The sequence below is a fragment of the Schistocerca gregaria genome, chromosome 3, assembly GCF_023897955.1.
Source record: "Schistocerca gregaria isolate iqSchGreg1 chromosome 3, iqSchGreg1.2, whole genome shotgun sequence".
Taxonomy (NCBI): Eukaryota; Metazoa; Arthropoda; class Insecta; order Orthoptera; family Acrididae; genus Schistocerca; species Schistocerca gregaria.
The window spans coordinates 611,172,043-611,192,259 of record NC_064922.1 but is presented as its reverse complement, the minus strand read 5'-3'; the positions used below and the strand labels follow the sequence as shown (position 1 = coordinate 611,192,259).

The 20,217-nt window shown below is 41.6% G+C and overlaps 1 protein-coding gene across 3 annotated transcripts in view; it reads left to right on the top strand.

Annotated features, from left to right (window-relative positions):
* LOC126356187 (uncharacterized) overlaps window positions 1-20,217 on the top strand; it is a 160,933-nt gene that overhangs the window by 121,099 nt on the left and 19,617 nt on the right. The window lies entirely within an intron of this gene.

Genomic DNA, 20,217 nt, shown 5'->3' with positions numbered 1-20,217 from the left:
TCTTCCCATACATTGATGTCCCCATACACAGGCACTTGCCCACCCTCATTTCCCGCAGATAAATTTCTCTGGATACCCCTATCCCCATAATCAAAAAACAAAATAATTCAATGAGAGATGCAGTTCCACCAAGTCAGTGAGTCAGTGCTTATCTACTACACTACGATATCATGCTACTCGCAGTTCTTTTGAACATCCAGTGTGATGTAGGAAAAATGGGTCAGCAACTTATTTTTATTTCAATCGTTATTTGCAATTCTGTAAAATCTGCAGTGAGAAGCAATCTTTATTTGTGGTGCCCGTCCATCAAATCTGAAAATAGTCACTGCAAATAAAGGATACTTCTCACTGAAACTTTAAAAGAATTAGAAATAAAAGTGTTAATTCTTTCAAAGACTTGGTTGGTTGGTTTGTGGGATTGAAGGGAGCAGACTGCTATGGTCATCGGTCCCTTTTTCTAGAAAACTCAAACACCCACACAGAAGAAAAGTGAACAATTGAGACGACAAGAGACGGCACAGGACAAGAAAGACTCAGACAGAGACCAGACAAAAGGAATTAAAATCTCACAGAGTGTGACAGTGGTTGGCCGACCCTAGCGACAAAAAAGGAAAAGCAAACAACCCAGAAACACACTAAAAAACCCAGTCTAAAATCGTAGGTCAAAGGCCAGACTCCACACAAAAAATGACAAACACTTAGATTAAGTGATAAAAGCCCCCTGCCCGAATAAAATGCAAAACTAAGCCTGCCATAGCAGTGTCATCTGTTAAAAGGGCAGGGAGCGTATCAGGCAGTGCAAACATCTGCCTGAGCACAGTTAAAAGGGGACAGGCCAGCAAAATGTGGACCCCTGTCAAGGCCGACCCACAGCAACATAGATGCGGGTCCTCATGGCGCAGTAAATGGCTGTGTGTCAAGCGGGTGTGGCCTACGCGGAGCTGACAAAGGACAACTAAGTCCCTGCAAGTGGCTCGCATGGATGACCGCCACACATTCATCATCTCCTTGATAGGACGGAGTTTGTTCGGTGTCATCAGGTTGCACCATTCGGTGTCCCAAAGTTCAAAAATTTTGTGGCGTAAGGCTGCTCGCAAATCAATCTCCGGGAGGCCAACGTCCAGAGACGGTTTACTCTTGGCCTGTTTGGTGAGGCAGTCAACATGTTCATTGCCAGGTATCCCAACATGGCCTGGGGTCCACACAAATACCAAAGAGTGGCCGCAATGGGCAAGAGTATGGAGGGACTCCTGGATAGCCATCACCAGACGAGAGCGAGGGAGACACTGGTCGATAGCTTGTAAACTGCTCAAGGAGTCGCTACAGATAAAAAAGGACTCACTTGAGCAGGAGCGGATATACTCTAAGGTACGAAGGATGGAAAGAAAGCGGCAGCAGAAGGCCTCCGGAGGGACTGTGCTAATTCGAGCCAAAGGCAGGGCGGGGCACACACCAAGGGGGTGTACGCAGAGGGGCCCAGAAAGGAGGTGGAAGAGGGAAAACCCCAAGCCCGGAGAGAATCTCCGTGAAGCAGACCGTGATCATACAACCCGACCGGGGCCAACGTTCTTGGAGACTGACGACCAACTGACAGAACAGGAGACGATAATTAGGATGCCCTAGTGAGCTACAAACATGTGTAGCATAAGCGGCCAGTAAACGTTGGCGCTGTAACTGCAGTGGAGGGACACATGCCTCCACAAGTATGCTGTTTACAGGGCCTGTCTGGAAAGTTCCAGTGGCAAGTCGGGTCCCCCTGTGAAGGACGGGGTCCAGCATCAGCAATGAAGAAGGGGATTCTAAACCGTAAGCCAGGCTCCCATAATCCAGATGGGACCTGGTAGAGCTGTAATAGGGTAGATCGGTCACCGCCCCAGCTGGTGTGGCTCAAGCATGGCAGAGCATTAAGAGGCCACCAACACATCTGTTTAAGCTGCCGAATATGAGGGAGTCAAGTCAATCGGGCATCAAAAATCACTCCCAAAAACTGATGTGTCTCCACCACAGCAATAAGTTCGCCGGCAAGATAAAGCCATGGCTCAGGGTGAACCATGCGTCACCGGCAGAAATCGGAAAGGTCTTGGCAGCCGAAAACTGGAAGCCATGCGCTACAGCCCAAGACTGCGCCTTACAGATAGCACGCTGCAGCTGATGTTCAGCAGCTACAATGCCAATGGAGCTATAGTAGAGGCAGAAGGCATCAGCATACAAGGAAGCTGAGACAGACGTTCCCACTGCTCAGCGAGCCCATTAATTGCAATTAAAAACAGTCAGACACTTAAGACAGATCCCTGTGGTACCCCATTCTACTGAACTTGGGGGGAACTATTGGAGGCCGCAACTTGCACACGGAAGGTATGATGTGACAGAAAATTTCATATGAAAATCAGCAGTGCACCCTTAAGACCCCAACCATGAAGCGTAGAGAGGATGTGATGTCACTATGTCGTACCGTATGCCTTCCGCATGTCAAAAAAGACAGCAACGAGGTGCTGACGGTGGGCAAAGGCCGTATGGATCGCTGACTCCAGGCTCACCAGATTGTCGGCGGCAGAGCAGCCTTTACAGAACCCACCCTGAGACGGAGCCAGAAGGCCCAGAGACTTGAGTACCCAACTCATCCGCCAGCTCACCATGTGTTTGAGCAACTTGCAAAGAATGTTGGTGAGGCTAATGGGGTGGTAGCTGCCATCTCCAATGGGTTCTTGCCTGGTTTCAAAATGGGGATAACGATGCCTTCCCACCATTGCAACAGAAACTCACCTGTGACCCAGATACTGTTTAAAGGTTGAGGAGGCATTGCTGGCAGTCCACTGAGAGGTGTTTGAGCATCTGACAGTGAATGCCATCGGGCCCGGGAGCTGTATCAGGGCAAGCAGCTAGGGCACTTTGGAATTCCCAATCACTGAACGGAACATTGTAGATTTCAGGATGGTGCATGTGAAATGAAAGGTTCTGACGTTCCAACTGCTCTTTCAGGGAGCGGAACACCGGAGGGTAATCTGCAGAAGCGGAACTCAGAGCAAAATGCTGTGCTAAGCAGTTTGCAATTATGTCGGAGTCAGTACCAACTGCTCCATTCAGTGAGAGCACAGAGACACTGACAGGGGTCAGATAGCCATAGAGGCGCCTAATCTTGGCCCAAACCTGCGACGGAGAGATATGGAGGCCAATGATGGACACATACCATCTCCAGCACTCCAGCTTGTGTTGGAGAATGATGCAGCGGGCCCGCGCACGCAGCCATTTAAAGGCGATGAGGTGTTCTATTGAGGGATGTCACTTGTGGCGCTGGAGTGCCTGCCAGCGATCTTTAATCACCTCAGTGATCTCAGGCGACCACAAAGGCACAGTCCTCCACTGAGGGGACCCAGAAGAACAGGGAATGGCAGATTCTGCAGCAGTAACGATGCCGGTGGTGACGGAGTGAACCACCGCATCAATGGCATCATTGGAAAGAGGCTCAATAGTGGCAATGGAGGAGAACAAGTCCCAGCCAGCCTTATTCATAGCCCATCTGCAGGTGCACTCAGAAGAGGGACACTGTGGCAGTGACAGAAAGATTGGAAAGTGATCACTACCATACAAGTTGTCACGCACATGCCATTGGACCAACGGTAAGAGGCTAGGGCTGCAAATCAAAAGGTCAATTGCTGAGTACGTGCCATACGCCACATTGAATTTGTGAAGGCACCACCATTTAAAAGGGAAAGGTTGAGCTGTGCCAATACATGCTCAACAGTGGCGCCTCGTCCTGTTGCCACTGATCTACCCCACAGAGGATTATGGGCAGTGAAGTCTCCCAGTGACAGAAAATAGGGCGGCAATTGGGCTATCAGGGCAGCCAGGACATGCTGTGGGACATCACAGTCCAGTGGAAGATACAGAATGCAGACAGTAATAGCCTGTGGCGTCCACACCCAAACAGCGACAGCCTCTAAAGGTGTTTGTAGAGGGACAGACTCGCTGTGAAGGGAGTGAAGGACATAGATGCAGATGCCGGAAACCAAGTTTCTTGAAGAGCAATGCAGAGGAAAGGGTGAAGGCTGAGAAGATGTTGGAGCTCAGCAAGATGGTAGAAGAAACCGCTGCAGTTCCACTGGAGGATGATATTGTCCATGACTAAGAAAGGCGTGAAGGGACTGGGGAGGCAGATTACGCCACTGGGTCACGTGCTGCCACCGATTGAGCACCTGTGCAAGTGCTATCCATTGTGTCTGAGGGATCGGCGAGATCAAGGTCCTCAGCAGATGCCAAGATCTCCATCTCATCCTCAGATGCAGAGCTCAAAGTTTGCGGTGGGGTGGGTGCCACTGCAAGTTCCTTGGCCTTAGAGGTCTTCCTCTTGGACTTCTCTCACTGTACCTTGGGATTCACTGGCTGGGGGGGCTTCACCAATTCAGTCTCTGGGGCAGAGGAGTATCGCGAAGCCCTACGACCAGCTGCTGGTGAGCACTTAAGCCACTGTTGGGCGTCATCCTTCCCTGGGAAGGGAGAGACCCCTTGCGAGCGAGAGTAGCGATGAAGTTGGACGCTTCTCCGGCTTAGAAGCGAGGACGGACGTCCCCAAAGGGTGGGGGAAGGGGGTGGGTGTGGGGGGTGTACCTGAGGTAGGTGGTGCAGGAGCAACAGAGTGGGTAGTGCCCCCCACGGGCAATGGGGCACAGGGAGTTGTATGGCTCAGTGACGTGGCTGGAATTCGCTGAACTGATGGGGCTAGCACGGTTGTTGTAGCAGCGGCGTATGAAGATGTCACTCTCACAGGATGTAGTCGGTCATACTTCCTCTTAGTCTCATAATAGGTCAGTTGGTCCAGGGTCTTATATTCCATGATTTTTCGCTCTTTCTGTAGGATCCTGCAGTCTGGCGAGCAAGGTGAATGATACTCTCCGGAGTTGAGACAGATGGGAGGCAGGGCACATGGAGTATTGGCATGTGATGGGCATCCGCAATCTCGACATGTGAGGCTGGAAGTGCAGCAGGAAGACATATGGCCGTACTTCCAGCACTTAAAGCACCACATCAGGGGAAGGATATAGGGTTTGACATCACAATAGTAGACCTTGACCTTGGCCGGTAATGTATCACCCTCGAAGGCCAAGATGAAGGCACAGGTAGCTACCTGATTATCCTTCGGACTCCGATGAATGCGCCAGATGAATTGAACACCTCGATGCTCTAAGTTGGCACGCAGCTTGTCATCAGACTGCAAAAGTAGGTCCCTATGGAAAATAATACCCTGGACCATATTTAAACCCTTATGTGGTGTGACGGTAATGTTAACATCCCCCAACTTGTCACAAGCAAGTAACCGTTGTGACTGGGCGTAGGACGCTGTTTTTATCAAAACTGACCCAGAGTGCATTTTGGACAAGCCCTCCACCTACCCAAACTTGTCTTATCAATGCTCTATGAAGAACTGAGGCTTTGTGGACATGTACAAACTAGGAACTGGGGAAAATAACTGTTATTGCCATCCTGAGACTTACACTCCTCCCACAGTGTGGCCAGGGAGGGGAACAATTTTAGATCGTATTCCTGAGTGTTAAATTGAGCCTGAGAACACTTAGAGACTGTTGGCGGCTGGCCACCAGTGAGGGAAGATGTACCACTCTTCATTGCGGATCATCCACCCTGATGCCACCTACTCTGACCAAGGGCCCTTCCCACGGGTGCCACCCAGCCTCAGCAAGGACCACCTGGCAGGATGGCGATTGCCGGGAGTCCCGATACCCCAGAAGGATAGGCATCTACTTCTTGGCATACGTGGGGAGTTAACAGCACAGGCATCAGCAGAGTGATCCCTGTGTTGTCAGGGGCTACAACCAACAGGGTACATGTTGGCCCCACCACAACTGACTGGCTTCCATGCTGGATATTAGGTGACAAGTAGTCCATGTTCATCGTCAGTGCAGAAAATGGCTCTGCACATCGCATGGTGTAAAGTGTATGCAGGAATGTATCCATGCCCAAGAGATGGAGAGTGGGCAGGACTGCAATGCAACGACGAAAGTTCTCACAAGATGGACACGATGCACCAAGTAAGGCACCCTTTCCCAATCGGCTCGCTCTTCGGAAGAATTTTGAGATATGGAGGTTAAACCCAACAGGGGACCATCACATAAGGGCCAAAATGTTTGAGACTCCTTTTAGTCGCCTCTTACAACAGGGAGGAATACCATGGGCCTATTCTTACCCACGAACCCACAGGGGGCCTTTCAAAGACTTGAAATTTGCAAGTGCGTTTCACCTTAAATTATTTGAGACACAGTTATGGAAATATGTCATGCAATAAAGGATTATATTTGGGTAATACAGAGATAAATATCTACACATACTTTTATTCATACGTCTGCATTAATTATTTTAAAAAAAAAAAAAATCTTCCTTCATGGCTCTCCCTATGTTCTTCATTACTAGATGGGCATTCTGTTAGTAAAAGGGTCAATGGCCTTTCAGACCATGATGCACAAATTTTAACATTAAAAGGTTTTTGTACTCAAACCAACATCGTATTTAATTACAAACTACGTAGGAAAGTTAATCCAACAGCAATAGAGGGTTTTTCAAAACTTGCAAGGAAGAAGAGTGGCAAGATGTTTATAGTGCCGATAATATAGATGATAAATACAATGCATTCCATAACACATTTCTCATGCTCTTTGACAGTTGCTTTCAATTAGAACATTCTAAACGGGGTACTAGCAGTAATGGACAGCCTGGTAGGCTGACTAGTGGGACAAGGATATCATGTACAACAAAGCAGGAATTATATCAAAATGTTAGTAGTCACAATCAAGCTACGGTGGCCCATTACAAACAGTATTGTAAGGTGCTTAAGAATGTTATTAGCAAGTCAAAAGTATGTGGTATGCAAATAGAATAGCTAATTCACAGGATAAAATTAAAGATATATGGTCAGTTGTGAAGGAAGTGTCTGGTCAGCAGCACAAGGTTGATGATATAAAGTCAGTTCGCAGTATTAATATTCCTGTTACTCATAAATCAGATATATGTAAGTATTTGACAACCATTTTCTGAGCATTGCTGGTGAATTAAATAAAAATTTAGTTTCTACAGGAAATCATATAAATTTCTTAGCAAATGCCTTTCTGAGATTGACGTTTGAAATACACCTCTGTGATACAGGCAAGAGGGAGATTGAGTCAATAATTAAATCGCTGAAGACTAAGGACTCTCATGGTTATGATGGAGTGTCTAGTAGAATATTAAAGTACTGTGCTGCACATGTTAGCCCTGTATTTAGCCATATTTGTAATTTTTCCTTTAGGAATGGTCAGTTTCCTGAGTGATTAAAGTACTCAGTAGTAAAGCCACTTTATAAAAAGGGAGAAAGGGATAATGTAGATAATTTTAGACCTATTTCTATGCCATCAGTGTTATCAAAAAGGCTGTGTATGTAAGGTTAATTGATCATTTTATATCATACGACTTGCTATCAAATGTACAGTTCGACTTTAGAAGTCGTTTGACAACTGAAATTGCTATATTCTCTTTTCTATGTGAGGTACTGGATGGGCTAAACAAAAAGTTTTGAACGCTATTTTTTGATTTAACAAAGGCATTTGACTGTGTTGATCTCACAATATTGCTCCAGAAGTTGGACCATTACGGAATAAGGGGAGTAGCTCACAATTGTTTCACCTCTTACTTTAGCAACAGGCAGCAAAAGGTCATTATACACAATGTTGATAATGGCTGTGATGTGGGATCTGAGTGGGGTACTGTCAAGTGGGGGGTGTCCCAGGGATCCGTGTTGGGGCCACTCCTGTTCCTTACTTATATAAATGATATGCCCTCTGGTATTATGGGTAACTCTAAAATATTTCTGTTTGCTGATGACACTAGCTTGGTAGTAAAGGATGTTGTGTGCAACATTGACTCGGTTTCAAATAGTGCAGTACATGACCTCAGTTCATGGCTTGTAGAAAATAAACTAACATTAAATCACAGTAAGGCTCAGTTTTTACAGTTTCTAACACACAATTCAACAAAACCTGATGTTTTAATCTCACAGAACAGGCATATGATTAGTGAAACTGAACAGTTCAAATTCCTAGGTGTTCAGATAGATAGTAAGCTGTCATGGAACGCCCATGTTCAGGATCTTGTTCAAAGACTTAATACTGCCATTTTCACTATTCGAACGGTATCGAAAGTGAGTGATACTTCGACACGTAAATTAGTCTACTTAGCTTATTTTCATTCACTTATGTCATGTGGTATTATGTTTTGGGGTAACTCTTCCCATTCTAGAAGGATATTTTTTGCTCATAAACATGCGGTTCGGGCAATAAGTGGTGTGAGTTCACGAACCTCTTGTCGACCTCTGTTCACGAGTCTAGGTATTTTGACATTGGCCTCTCAATATGTGTATTCCTTATTGTCGTTTCTTGTTACCAATATTAGTTTATTTCCAACAATAAGCAGCATTCACTTGGTTAATACTCGGCAGAAATCAAACCTCCATTTGGATCGGACTTCCTTAACTCTTGTGCAAAAAGGTGTGCAGTATTCTGCTGCATCCATTTTCAATAAGCTGCCACTCGAATTCAAAAATCTTACCAGTAATCCACGGGCTTTCAAATCGAAAGTGAAGAGTTTCCTCATGGGTCACTCCTTCTATTCTGTTGAGGAGTTCCTTGAAAAAGTAAGCTGATTCTCATTGTAATGCTGACAGCGTTTGCTTAAACTTATGGACTGATTTTCTTTCAGGTTCATGAACATTTATTTTTATCTGTTATTACTTTTATGTTGTAAGTTCATGTACTGACACATTCCATGACCTTGGAGATTTGCTCCTCAATTTGGTCCTACGGAACTTGACATGTAAATAAAAAAATAAAAAAATAAATGTCTTTTGAGCAACAAATCATATGATTCATTATTCTTAATAACTCTGTTTTTGTACTTATCTGCCCTATCATGTCACAATGCAGGAAATATTGATGCATTATACTAATAATAATCCTCTTTTGTGTTGTTTTAACTCATTTTCTACACTACCGCCACAAATTTAAACAGACATAATCTGAGCTCTTTGGTCTGTGTAGCATGCAAGAGACTGTGAAGAACTTTCTCAATAGTGCCTGCAGATACATAATATCTAAGCAGTTCAATACATTTCCAAAGCTTTTGAAGTTCTCCATATTACTTCACAACTTCTCAATCTTGCTCCTGGAAATATTGTCAGTATTTTAATCATTTTAATTGAATCAGCTATGGGTTCTTGGTGAAACATTGTAAATTAACTAAACAAACACTGTTTTTGGCCTTGTTTCACAAATTTTACTACTGTTACTGCACGACCTAGGTTTTGAGTTATAAGCACATTTTCAAGTACATTTCTGATACCGAAGATGATAATGCACAAATAAACATGATGATAAGGCAAAGATAGTAAACTCAGCTTCTTAATGTAAAATTACTTCAATGACAATTTTTAACAAATTACATAATATTACACAATTCAGCAACTGTACTAACTCAGCTTCTTAATGTAAAATTACTTCAATGACAATTTTTAACAAATTACATAATATTACACAATTCAGCAACTGTACTAACATGCTTAAACATACCTGGGAATGCATCAGTGAAGAACTTTTTATCTATTGATGGATTGAAGCCCAAAGTCTTACTTCTATCCTGGAGTTGTGATACCATCCAAAAGACATGAATAATTGAATTGGTTTGCTTGTTTAATAATAGGTGGGGGGATGTAGACATCTGTTCTAACTGGTTGAGTTTAGCCCCCTTTTCCTCTATGTATAAGACTTGTACATCTACTATGTATTTGTGGTTATTGTTAAGGCAATGTTCCAGAAAGGCTGAATCGCTTCTTTTAAACCTGGCACAGATTGACTTGCCCATCTGTCTATTGTAACAAGACTGCAGCATGTGACTTTATAAACCCCACTTTTTGTGATGGCTGGTTGTTTGTCTTTTGCATTGAACAAGCAACTACATATTGTCTAAGGGCAACAGAAGCATTGTGTCTGCCATTCCACAAATCTTGCAGTCTCATGAATATCCTATTAAATGGAAAAATAGTGTAGCAAATGAATACTATAATTCTCACAACCTGAAGTGTTCAAATCTGAGCCCATATCTGGCATGGTGAACTTAGGATATATTTTTTGGAAACAGTGATCTTCTCTCTTTAATATCTAAAAAGATGACACATAGCAACAAAACGCAATAGAGTAAAAGCATGAAAAAAAAAAAGAAACTCTTAAGGGTAAAGAATCTCACACAACACAAAACCAAGCAAGTCAGGAAACATAGAGTTATGATTTATTTACATTAATGCATAACGCCTAAGTCAGTGACTGAAAGGCAATGGAAATGAAAGCAGTCAGTGGAATTTTATTACTAAGATCACTAGGCTGCTGCATGAAGCCATAGCCTCCTGTGCCCAGCACCATGCTTTAAAAATATCTGTGTAAACGTCTGCATAATTTATTTTGTCAAACATACAATGCCATTCCAATATATCCTAAATCAGCTCATATTGATAGAAAACAAGAAATGTTGCAACAAATCAGTAAGACAATCAGAAAAATTTCTTGCTTTTAATTATTTGCAATTTTATTTGTATGTGTGTGTGTGTGTGTGTGTGTGTGTGTGTGTGTGTGTGTGTGTAATATAAATTTTCTTAGCATAGATTTGTTATTTTTTTAACAATCTGTTTTACTTAAACAACTGGGGTTGTAAGTTCATATAATAGAATTGCATAATCTCATTGGATAAAAAATTGTTGATCTACATCCTAATATCCTAATAGCATTTAGCCTCATCATGACAAATTTTATGTTGCTTGTACTGGTTAGAGCGTACTTGTCAATAAAAGAGACATCATTGCCCATTTATTACTGCCAAAAAAACTGCCACTGGTTGACCGCATTGCATGAATGATATCCTTGACATTTGGCACATTGTTACAGTTGATCTAAGAGATTTTCAGAATGATTCAGTTGTGGATACATCACAGGAGCACTCAAATCATTAATGAATATGAAAAAGGACCTGTGTAAATACAGGCCTCAGATTTTAGTGATTTAAAATACCTTGAAATTATTACTAAAAGACCTGAAAATATCAATAAAAGTATATTTTAAGTGAGCTTTAAAATGAACTACAACAATGGAAATTTTTCCAGAAGGTTGAACTGATATTATTAAATGGCTAATTAATCTAAAATATCTATGTTTTTGTTTAACAAAAATTCATTCTTTGAAGATGTATGAAAATTGCTGTAAAGCCATCATACTGTTACAGTGTGTCATAGTAAGTGCCAAAATGTTGTCAAAAATGAGGGACAGTCTGTTGTTGAATAACATGTGCTTGTTGTTAGAACATCTTCCAACATTTGCTGAAACAGCTAGAGTGTGCAGCTTGATATTTTCCTTTAGTTTCAAAAAATAACCTAAAAAAATCAGCACACTAATGCTGATGCAAAATTATGTTTTGTTTCAATACCCTTACCTGGCACAAGTAAACAACAATAAGTAACACAACAATGATAATAAGTAGATGAACCATCATCTTGCACTGGTATGCAAAACATAAGAACGAAAATAACAAAAATATCTTTCACATTATGTGTCACTGCCAAGTAACAAAGCTTGAAGAAAGTTGGATCATACTTAGAAAGAATTGCACCAGTATAGAACAGAAAGTAACTGAAAGAAATATTCAGTGACATGGACAGAAAGGACACTTTTATTCAAAGACAGTATTTACAATGAAAACACTACTGTCATGGTGTTCCCATGGACATTACAAAAGTCAGCACATGATTCTCAAATAGGATGTATGATCACTGTGGATGACAATGGGTGCTCTGAATTGTGCTCCCATGCTGGTCACCAGCACTGTTGACAAGTTTTGGATGGTCATTGGCACATCTGAATGTGGTTCAGTGTGTCTCCCCAATGCATTTAACTTGTGCTCAGTGGAATTTACATCAGGGAATGGGTAGGTCAACCCATTTGACAAATATTCCCTCATTCGTAGAGCTCCTCAACCTGCACTATTCATTACAGTCATGCACTGTCATCCATAAAAAATGAAGCAAGGGCCAAATACACCTCTGAAAAGAGGCACATGAGGAAGGAGTACACAGTAGAGTGCCATGATAATGTTGGCCAGTGAGTGTACCATGTTTAAAGATTTGGATGTCAGTACAGACCTGCAACATTGTGTCTCCCCGTACCATAACACCTGGACCTCTAAAACAATCATATTCAACAACACTTGATATACCCTCATGTAATGAAAGATAGGAATACCTAATGCACTCAGGAAAATTGTCAAACATGATCATGTTGCTGATCCAGATATTATGGTGCTGGGAGGCATAATGTTGTGTGGCCATACTGACCTCCAAACCTTTGAACTTGGAATGTTTACTGATCACCATTATTGTAACACTGTACTCTTTCCTAGTGCACTTCTTCTTTGGGCTTCATTTGGTCGTAACTTCATTTTTATGGATGACAGTATGCAACAGCATCGAACTGCGCAGATGAAGTAGTTCTTGGAACAAGAGGATATTTGGTGAATGGACTAGCCTACCCAGTCCCCCTGACTTAAATCCCATTGAGCACACAGAGTATGCCCACATGCAACAACAACCATCCAGCAGTTATCAACCATGCTGGTGGGGGTATAGAACACCCTACCAGAAGATTTCATTATCAACATTGTGGTCAGCATGGAAGATGTTGCAGAGCACTCATTGCCATCTGTAATGACCACACATCCTATTAAGAATCACGTCTTGCCCTTTTTATTGCCCAATGGATAGTCATAAATCACTTTGACTTCAGTCTAATTATTGTCTTTAAATAAGAGTGTCATTTCTGTTCATCTCATCATGATTTCCTTCAGTTTCCTTCTGTTCTATACTGGAGCATATGTATGGTCCAAGTATCATTGGACTATGTTATTTGGCAGTGACACATCATGTCATGTTATGTTCAGCCTTAAGGTTTGAACACCAGTGTATTTTTAATGTAAAAATATACAGAGCGATTATAATTACAGTTCCAGTTTCAGAAAGCTGTAAAAAATGAACCACTGCTCAGAATTGTGTTAAATTTAAATGGAATATTATCAAAATGAGAGAAATGTTACAGAAACAAATTAAAATTTAATTTAAGTTTTACCATTAGGTGGCACTTCAAGCAGCAGAATATGTAAAATAAAAGACATGGGGCACATGGCAGTTCCTCAATTTGCATCCAGCATGCTCAATGTGACTGTCTCAATGCAGTATCACACACTGCTAGTAAAGCTCTTTTACAAGAATGGTAACTGTACACCAGTAGCTCTGAAGAAGGTCTGGACTCTCAAGAGTATGAAAAAATGATGTTGGTACAATATCTGCCAAGGTTCCTAGAAAATAATTACAAAATTCAAAAAGACAGGTTCTTTTGAAGTGCAATGTGTCAGAGGGAGGAAAACAATTGATCTGACATCTGTAAAAGATGTGGACACAACACTGCAAGAGGGATTGAGTGGTGGTGTGCAAACATGCAATGCATGGGAATTGCTAGATTCTGGACATGCCTTTGTGTTCTGTGTAACATCCTGCATTGTTAACCATACAAAATTACCCCTTTTCAGGAATCGCTTCAGCTGACCAGCTAGTAAGACAAATGTTTGCTCCAGAATTTCTTGCTTACATGGAAGGGACAATGAGTGAGAATGCAACATTCTGCGGACAGATAAAGCCCATTTCCACCTCCATGGACATATCAATACATAGAATTGCAGAATGTGGGCAACAGAAAATCTGTTAACACATCAACCTGTAGGACTTCATTCTCGAAAAGTAACTGTATGGTGCAGGGTGACAGTTTGATTTACCATAGGACCATATTTTTTCAAAAAGATGCGTCTTGCACTGTTATTGGTAAATGGTATGAGCATCTTTTGCACACTAATGTAGTTCCAACCTTTCAAGAGCATCGGTAAGATCATTTTTATGCAAGATGGCACTGCTCCACATATTGCACAGACGGTGAAGCAGCTGCTCCAGAGACACTTTGGAGATGCTAGAATTGTCAGCTGTCATTTCCTGACAGCCTGGTCATCCATATCACCTGATCTTAATCATTGTGATTTTGGCTGTGGGATTATCTGAAAGACGCTGTGTTGAACTGAAGGCATGCATTGAGCAATGCATTCTGAACATGACCCCTGGAATACTCCATTCTGTTTTGGAACATGCTGTTCCTTGATTTCAACTTTTGGCAGAAAAGAGTGGACAGCGTAATGAACATGTCTGGCCCCAGTCTCTCAATGGCTAAAAACCAATTTCATTGTTGCTTTTTATGCAGTTTTTAGCCTCAGGACAACTGAAAACTGATTTTTCCCATCCGATGTGGTCGGTGGGATTACCTAGTTAATAGTGCCCGAATTGTTTAATGACAAAATTGTGCTGTCAGGCACATTTCACAGTACAGTTATTTAATGTGCAGCTCACACCACAGTGGTCGTATTGCCATTCATCTGTCATTTGTAGCTGAACATTTACATTATGACATCTAGTGAGAAAATTCTTGCTAAAGTTTAATGTTTCCATTTTATTTGATAAAATTCTGTTCCAGTTTGATGTCATTCTGAGCAGTTTTTTTTTTTTAACAACAGTTTGAAACTAGAACTGTAATTGTAATAGCTCTGTGTTCATGGGCAACATAATTGCTTTTTTCCTAGAGGCCTGTGCATTGTTCATTTCTGCCATCATTAAAAGAATAATTGTTGTGTCATAAATGGATATTAAATACAAACATGTAAAAAATGACATAGAATCTTAAAAATGACGTCATCTTTGAAAAACTAAATGCAGTACAGTTGGTATGTGATGAAAATGTAGATTTATATTTGCGTCCATGTAGTGAGAATACTCATGATTTATTACATCAACTAACTCTGGTCATTACTAATAGACTGTATTGAAATAAAGTGAAGCTGTTGGTAAAGTGAGTGATGAAACTACTATATAGTACATAAGCAGCCCCATTAAGGAGGATATCCATGGCGAGAGTTCCGTCTCAGAATTGTTTCCTCCTGAAAAATGCAAGCCACCATCAAACTTCTCACATCATTAGGTTTGCATGTCTTCATAAACCTCAATTGCTGTTTCCAATTGGTATTTATTTCAGTAATGCATGCCAATTATCCAGGCATGGGTTGATATGACATGACAGAAACTGATTAGTGACTGGTGATATATAGATAATGATGCTTGAATGTAATGGGTTGAAATGACTGACATGGAAAGGAGTGGTCTCAATTCCTTAGCAGCCACAAGGACTGCCTGAGCTTCCAGGCTTCATTCCTGTCATACAATAGGAGGCTCCAAATGCGCCAATTTTGAAATGTACAACAGGAAAAATGCATTTTGTATCACTGCAGAAGTGGTGGGGTGGCAGTTCAACTCGGCAACCCAAATGAAGTGTGGGGCATTCAATGCTCTCCTCAAGGATGTGTACTGTAGTACTTGCAGCTTCTGTATCTCTTGTCTGAAGCAGCAAGGGCCCTCTCAGGACATGCACTCTCCAAAATGGGATGACATCACTTGAAACAATCACTCTCAGTTACTACACAGCGTAATTATAGAACACTATTGTTAAGTGCATTAACTAGAGCTTTCATCACAACTTGATCAAAGTTGTATGTAATGTCCCATTCCTGTCCCCATATCATTAACTGGAATCCAATTACTTTCATTGATTGAGCAGAGAATATTATGCAACATAAACATTAAAATTTGTTTTAGTGTGCTCAGACAATTTTGAATGATGAGGAACAAGTTATTGAGCAAATAGGGCTTATGATGGGACCAACAGAAAATAACATAAATGGTAGGAAAATAAAAAATCTGGAAATGTAAAAACAGATTTTATATGTATATACACTGATGAGATAAAACATTATGACTACCTGCTTGATAGCTTGTTTGTCCATCCGTGGAATGAAATAGATCACTGATTCTGCATATCAGGGATCCGACAGTTTGTTGGTAGGTTTGTGGAGGTAAGTGGCATTAGATTTTTATGCACAGGTCATGTAATAAATAATAGGCTGCTGATATGCGTATGCTATGATGGCACCCGATAGTGACCCAGATGGATTCCATAGGGATTACATCAGGCGAATTAGGTCACCAAGACATCAACATGAATTCACTATAATGCTCCTTAAACCACTGAAGCACTGTTCTGACTCAAGACATGAATAATTATTCTGCTGAAAAATGACACTGCCATTGGGGAAGACCTCAGACAAAAGGAATCCAAATGGGTCACAGCTATCAGCATGACTTCAGTTACTACCACAGGCCCCACCAAGTGTAGGAGAATGTCTGCCATAGCATAATACTGCTCCCAGCAGCCTGAATTCCTGGCATGCTGCACATTTCAAGCTGCCATTCACCTCAATGATGGCATTTGTGGAGATAGCCAGTGACCTAGTGAAGCAAAAATGTGTTTCACCCAAAGAGCCAAAACATTTCCATTGATCAACAGCCAAATCCCAGTGGTCCCATGACCACTGCAATCATCACTGACAATGTCATTGCCTCAACATGTGAAAACATGTGGGTGGTCTGCTAGAGAGCTCCCTGTTCAACAACGTATGGTGAACGGTGTTCTCTGAAACAATTGTGCGTGCACCAGCATTATGCTCTTTCAGCAGAGATGCCACAGATCATATCTATCCTACCTTACAGTGCAGACAAGCCTCTGAACGCTACATTCTGTGAAGAGTCATGGACATCCAACCATTTAGTGCCTAGTGGTAGTTTCACTGTCCTTCTACCTATTTCCATAGATGCCCACGATATAGCACATGAACATTCAACTAGCTTCGCTGTTTTTGAGATACTTATTCATAGGCTCTGCATAATAATAATCTACCCTTTGTCAGAGTCATTTATCTCAATGGATTTCTCCATTTGCAGCCCATATCTTTGCTAGGGTGATCCCTCATCAGTGACTGCTCTGCTTACATACTTTTGTTACAGCGTCATATGCCCGCAACATCAGCAGGCGGCATCCAACGTCATTGTGGGCAGTGGTCACAGTGTTTTGGATTATTAGTATATAAAATAATGAGCAGATAACAATGTCCTCAGAATTTGTTAATCACATGTAAATGTTTTGCCTACACTGACATGAAAACCTGCAGGCACTCTGGATTACAGTCCACTGCCTATGTGGTGTGATTGCTTCTGAATGCTCCTTAAACCAAGCAGTCAAACTTTTAGACCCAATGATGTGAGAACTGTTATCTTACATAAAAGTGCTTGTAATGTTATCATTCTCATTAAGGGGTTGAACAAACAGTAATCTGGGTCTCCAGAAAGTTCATGTAGCCATTCTGATCATGTATCACCTCAGCAAGTGGCTCCTACTGGAGAATTGACTTTGAAACATATTAAGGAGAACAAACTGTCTTCTTGCACCAGTTCCTTAGTGGCATTAAAGTGATTCATAGTCATGAACTAGGAAGCATGCTGACAGTCATGATCTGCCATATCTACCACTGTTGTCAAATCTATAGAATATTATGTAGACACCATTTAGAGAAGTTACCAGATACTTCTCAGGATGACCTATCTCCTTCTTTTTCTTGTGCTTCTGTGCTACATTGGCGTGGGGTCAGCATGGTTAGTAATGGATTTGGCATGGTTAAGTTAAAGTATGACTGGATTCCCATGCTGTCACCATCCTGTTACCCGTCTTGGGTGGAATATGTGTTCTGCAACTGTTTGCATGTAATGTTACTCATGTGCTAGTAAATATGAGTTTCACCTAGTGCAGATCCCAACAAGTTTCAGGAGCTGTCTTTCACTGAGACTGAAACTGAGCCAATGGAACTCACTTCACCTGTTTTGTGGAAACCGTTTGTGTCTGGTGGCAGGAGAAGGCAAATGTAAAAGGGTAGAGTCTATTAATCATTGGCAGTTCAAACATACAACAAATGATGGTACCCTTGAGGGATAATGGCAGCAAGAGACAGGTATTGACACCAGGTGCACTCAGTGTGTATGACTCGAGACCTTATTCAACATGTTGAAGAGGCTATTCCAGGAGCTATGAGGGAACAGGGTGCAACCAACTGCAGATTTTTGGTGAACATTGGCGATTTTGGTGCACATTGGAACAAATGATGCCTGTTGTCTGGGCTCTGAGATCATTCTTGGCTCATTCCAATGACAGGCAATGAAAGTTGAGAAGACCAGCCTTGTGCGTGGAGTTTCAATAAAGCTCACAATTTGCAGCATTGTCCCCAGAATTGATCATGGCCCTTTTGTTCTGAGTTGAGTGGAAGGACTGATGCACGGACTTTGAAACTTCTGTGACAAACTAGGCTGCAACTTCCTGAACTTGTGTCATACGAATGAGAACTGTAAACAGATCAGTTGTGCACTACACATCGGCATCGGATGCTGCTACTCAGGTAGCTGACTGTGTTTGGGGTGCACACAAAGGTTTTTGAGATGAGGCAACTCTCTATCCAGTCCCGATGAGGATAGCTGTGGTAAACCTAGAAGCATCAGTGAAAGAGCCAAAGAAATACCTCGCTCAGGTGAGAGCATTAAAATCCTAATGGTAAACTGCTGAAGCGTTCTCAACAAAGTGCCAGAGTTTGAAGTGCTCATGAAAAGTAATGAAGCTCACAGAATACTGGGTACAAAACGCTGGTTGAAATCTGAAATTGAAAGCAGCATAGTTTTGGGGGAAAATTTAAGTGTATATTGAAAGGATAAGCAAACAGGAAATTGAGGTGCTGCATTTGCTGCAGCAGATAAAAAAACTCAAATCCACCAACATAAAAGTTGAAGCTGCATGTGAGATTATTTCAGCAAGGCTTAGTATGAGGGGTGGGTATAAAATGCTAATTGGCTCCTTCTATCATACAAAAGACGCATCTCGTGATGCAACCAAAAACTTTAGAAAAAGCCTCTATTCACCTGTACCTATGTTCCCCAATCATACTATAATCATCAGCATAAACATTAATCATCCAACAATCAATTGGTAAAATTACATTTTTATTAGTAGTGGGTGTGATAAGACACATGTGAAAGTTTACTAAATACCTTCCCTGAAAACTACCTAGAACAGATAGTTAGGAACCTCACTCATGATTGAAATATATTGGATCAAATAGACCTGACCTCTTTGAGGATGTCCACATCAAAACTGGTATCAGTGACTATGGCATAGTTGTGGCAACAGTGATTACCAGAGTACAAACGACAACTAAAACAGGCAGAAAGATATATAAGTTCAGTAAACTAGATAAAAAAAATCAATAAAGTGTCATATCTGAATGGGGAACTCGAAACTTTCAGCATAGGGCAGGAGCATCTAGAGGGACTTTGGCTCAAGTTTAAAAGAATAATTGAGCATGCACTGGGTAGACATGTACCCAGTAGAACAGTTCATAATGGGAGGGAACCTCAATGTTATACTGTCACTGTAAAGAAGTTTCTAAAGACACAGAGATTACAGCATAATAGATGTAAAACAAAGCGTAGAGCTATAGATAGAGGGATACTGAAAGAAACACATTTGGCTGTCAAGAAAGCAATGCATGATGCCTTTGATGACTACTGTACACATTGTCAAGTGATCTTTTACAGAACCCAAAGAAATTTTGATCATTTGTAAACGCTGTTCATGGCACCAAAGTTAGTATCCAGTCCCTGTGAATGAGACAGGACTGAAATTGAGTGTAGCAGGAGAACTGCCTCAATTTAATCCTTGCACTACTGAAAAGATGAATGAAATAAGTATTAGTGTCAGTGTTGTTGAGAAACAGCTAAAATCATTTAAACTGTTGAAATCCCTGTCAAATTCTATATTGAATTTGTGGCTGAGCTAGCCCTCCTTCTTACTATAATCTATCATGGATGCCTCAGATAAAAAACTAGGCACAGTTCTTGGAAAAAGGCACAGGTCATACACTTCTATAGTAAGGGTAGTAGTAGATGTCCATGAAACTGCCATCCAATATCCTTGACATTGATTTGTTGTAGAATTTTAGAATATATTTTGAGCTCAAACACAATAAGGTATTGTGAACAGGATGACCTGCACAATTCCAACTGGCACGGATTCCAAAAACATCAACTGTGTGAAATCCAACTCATGTTTGTCTCATATGACACACTGA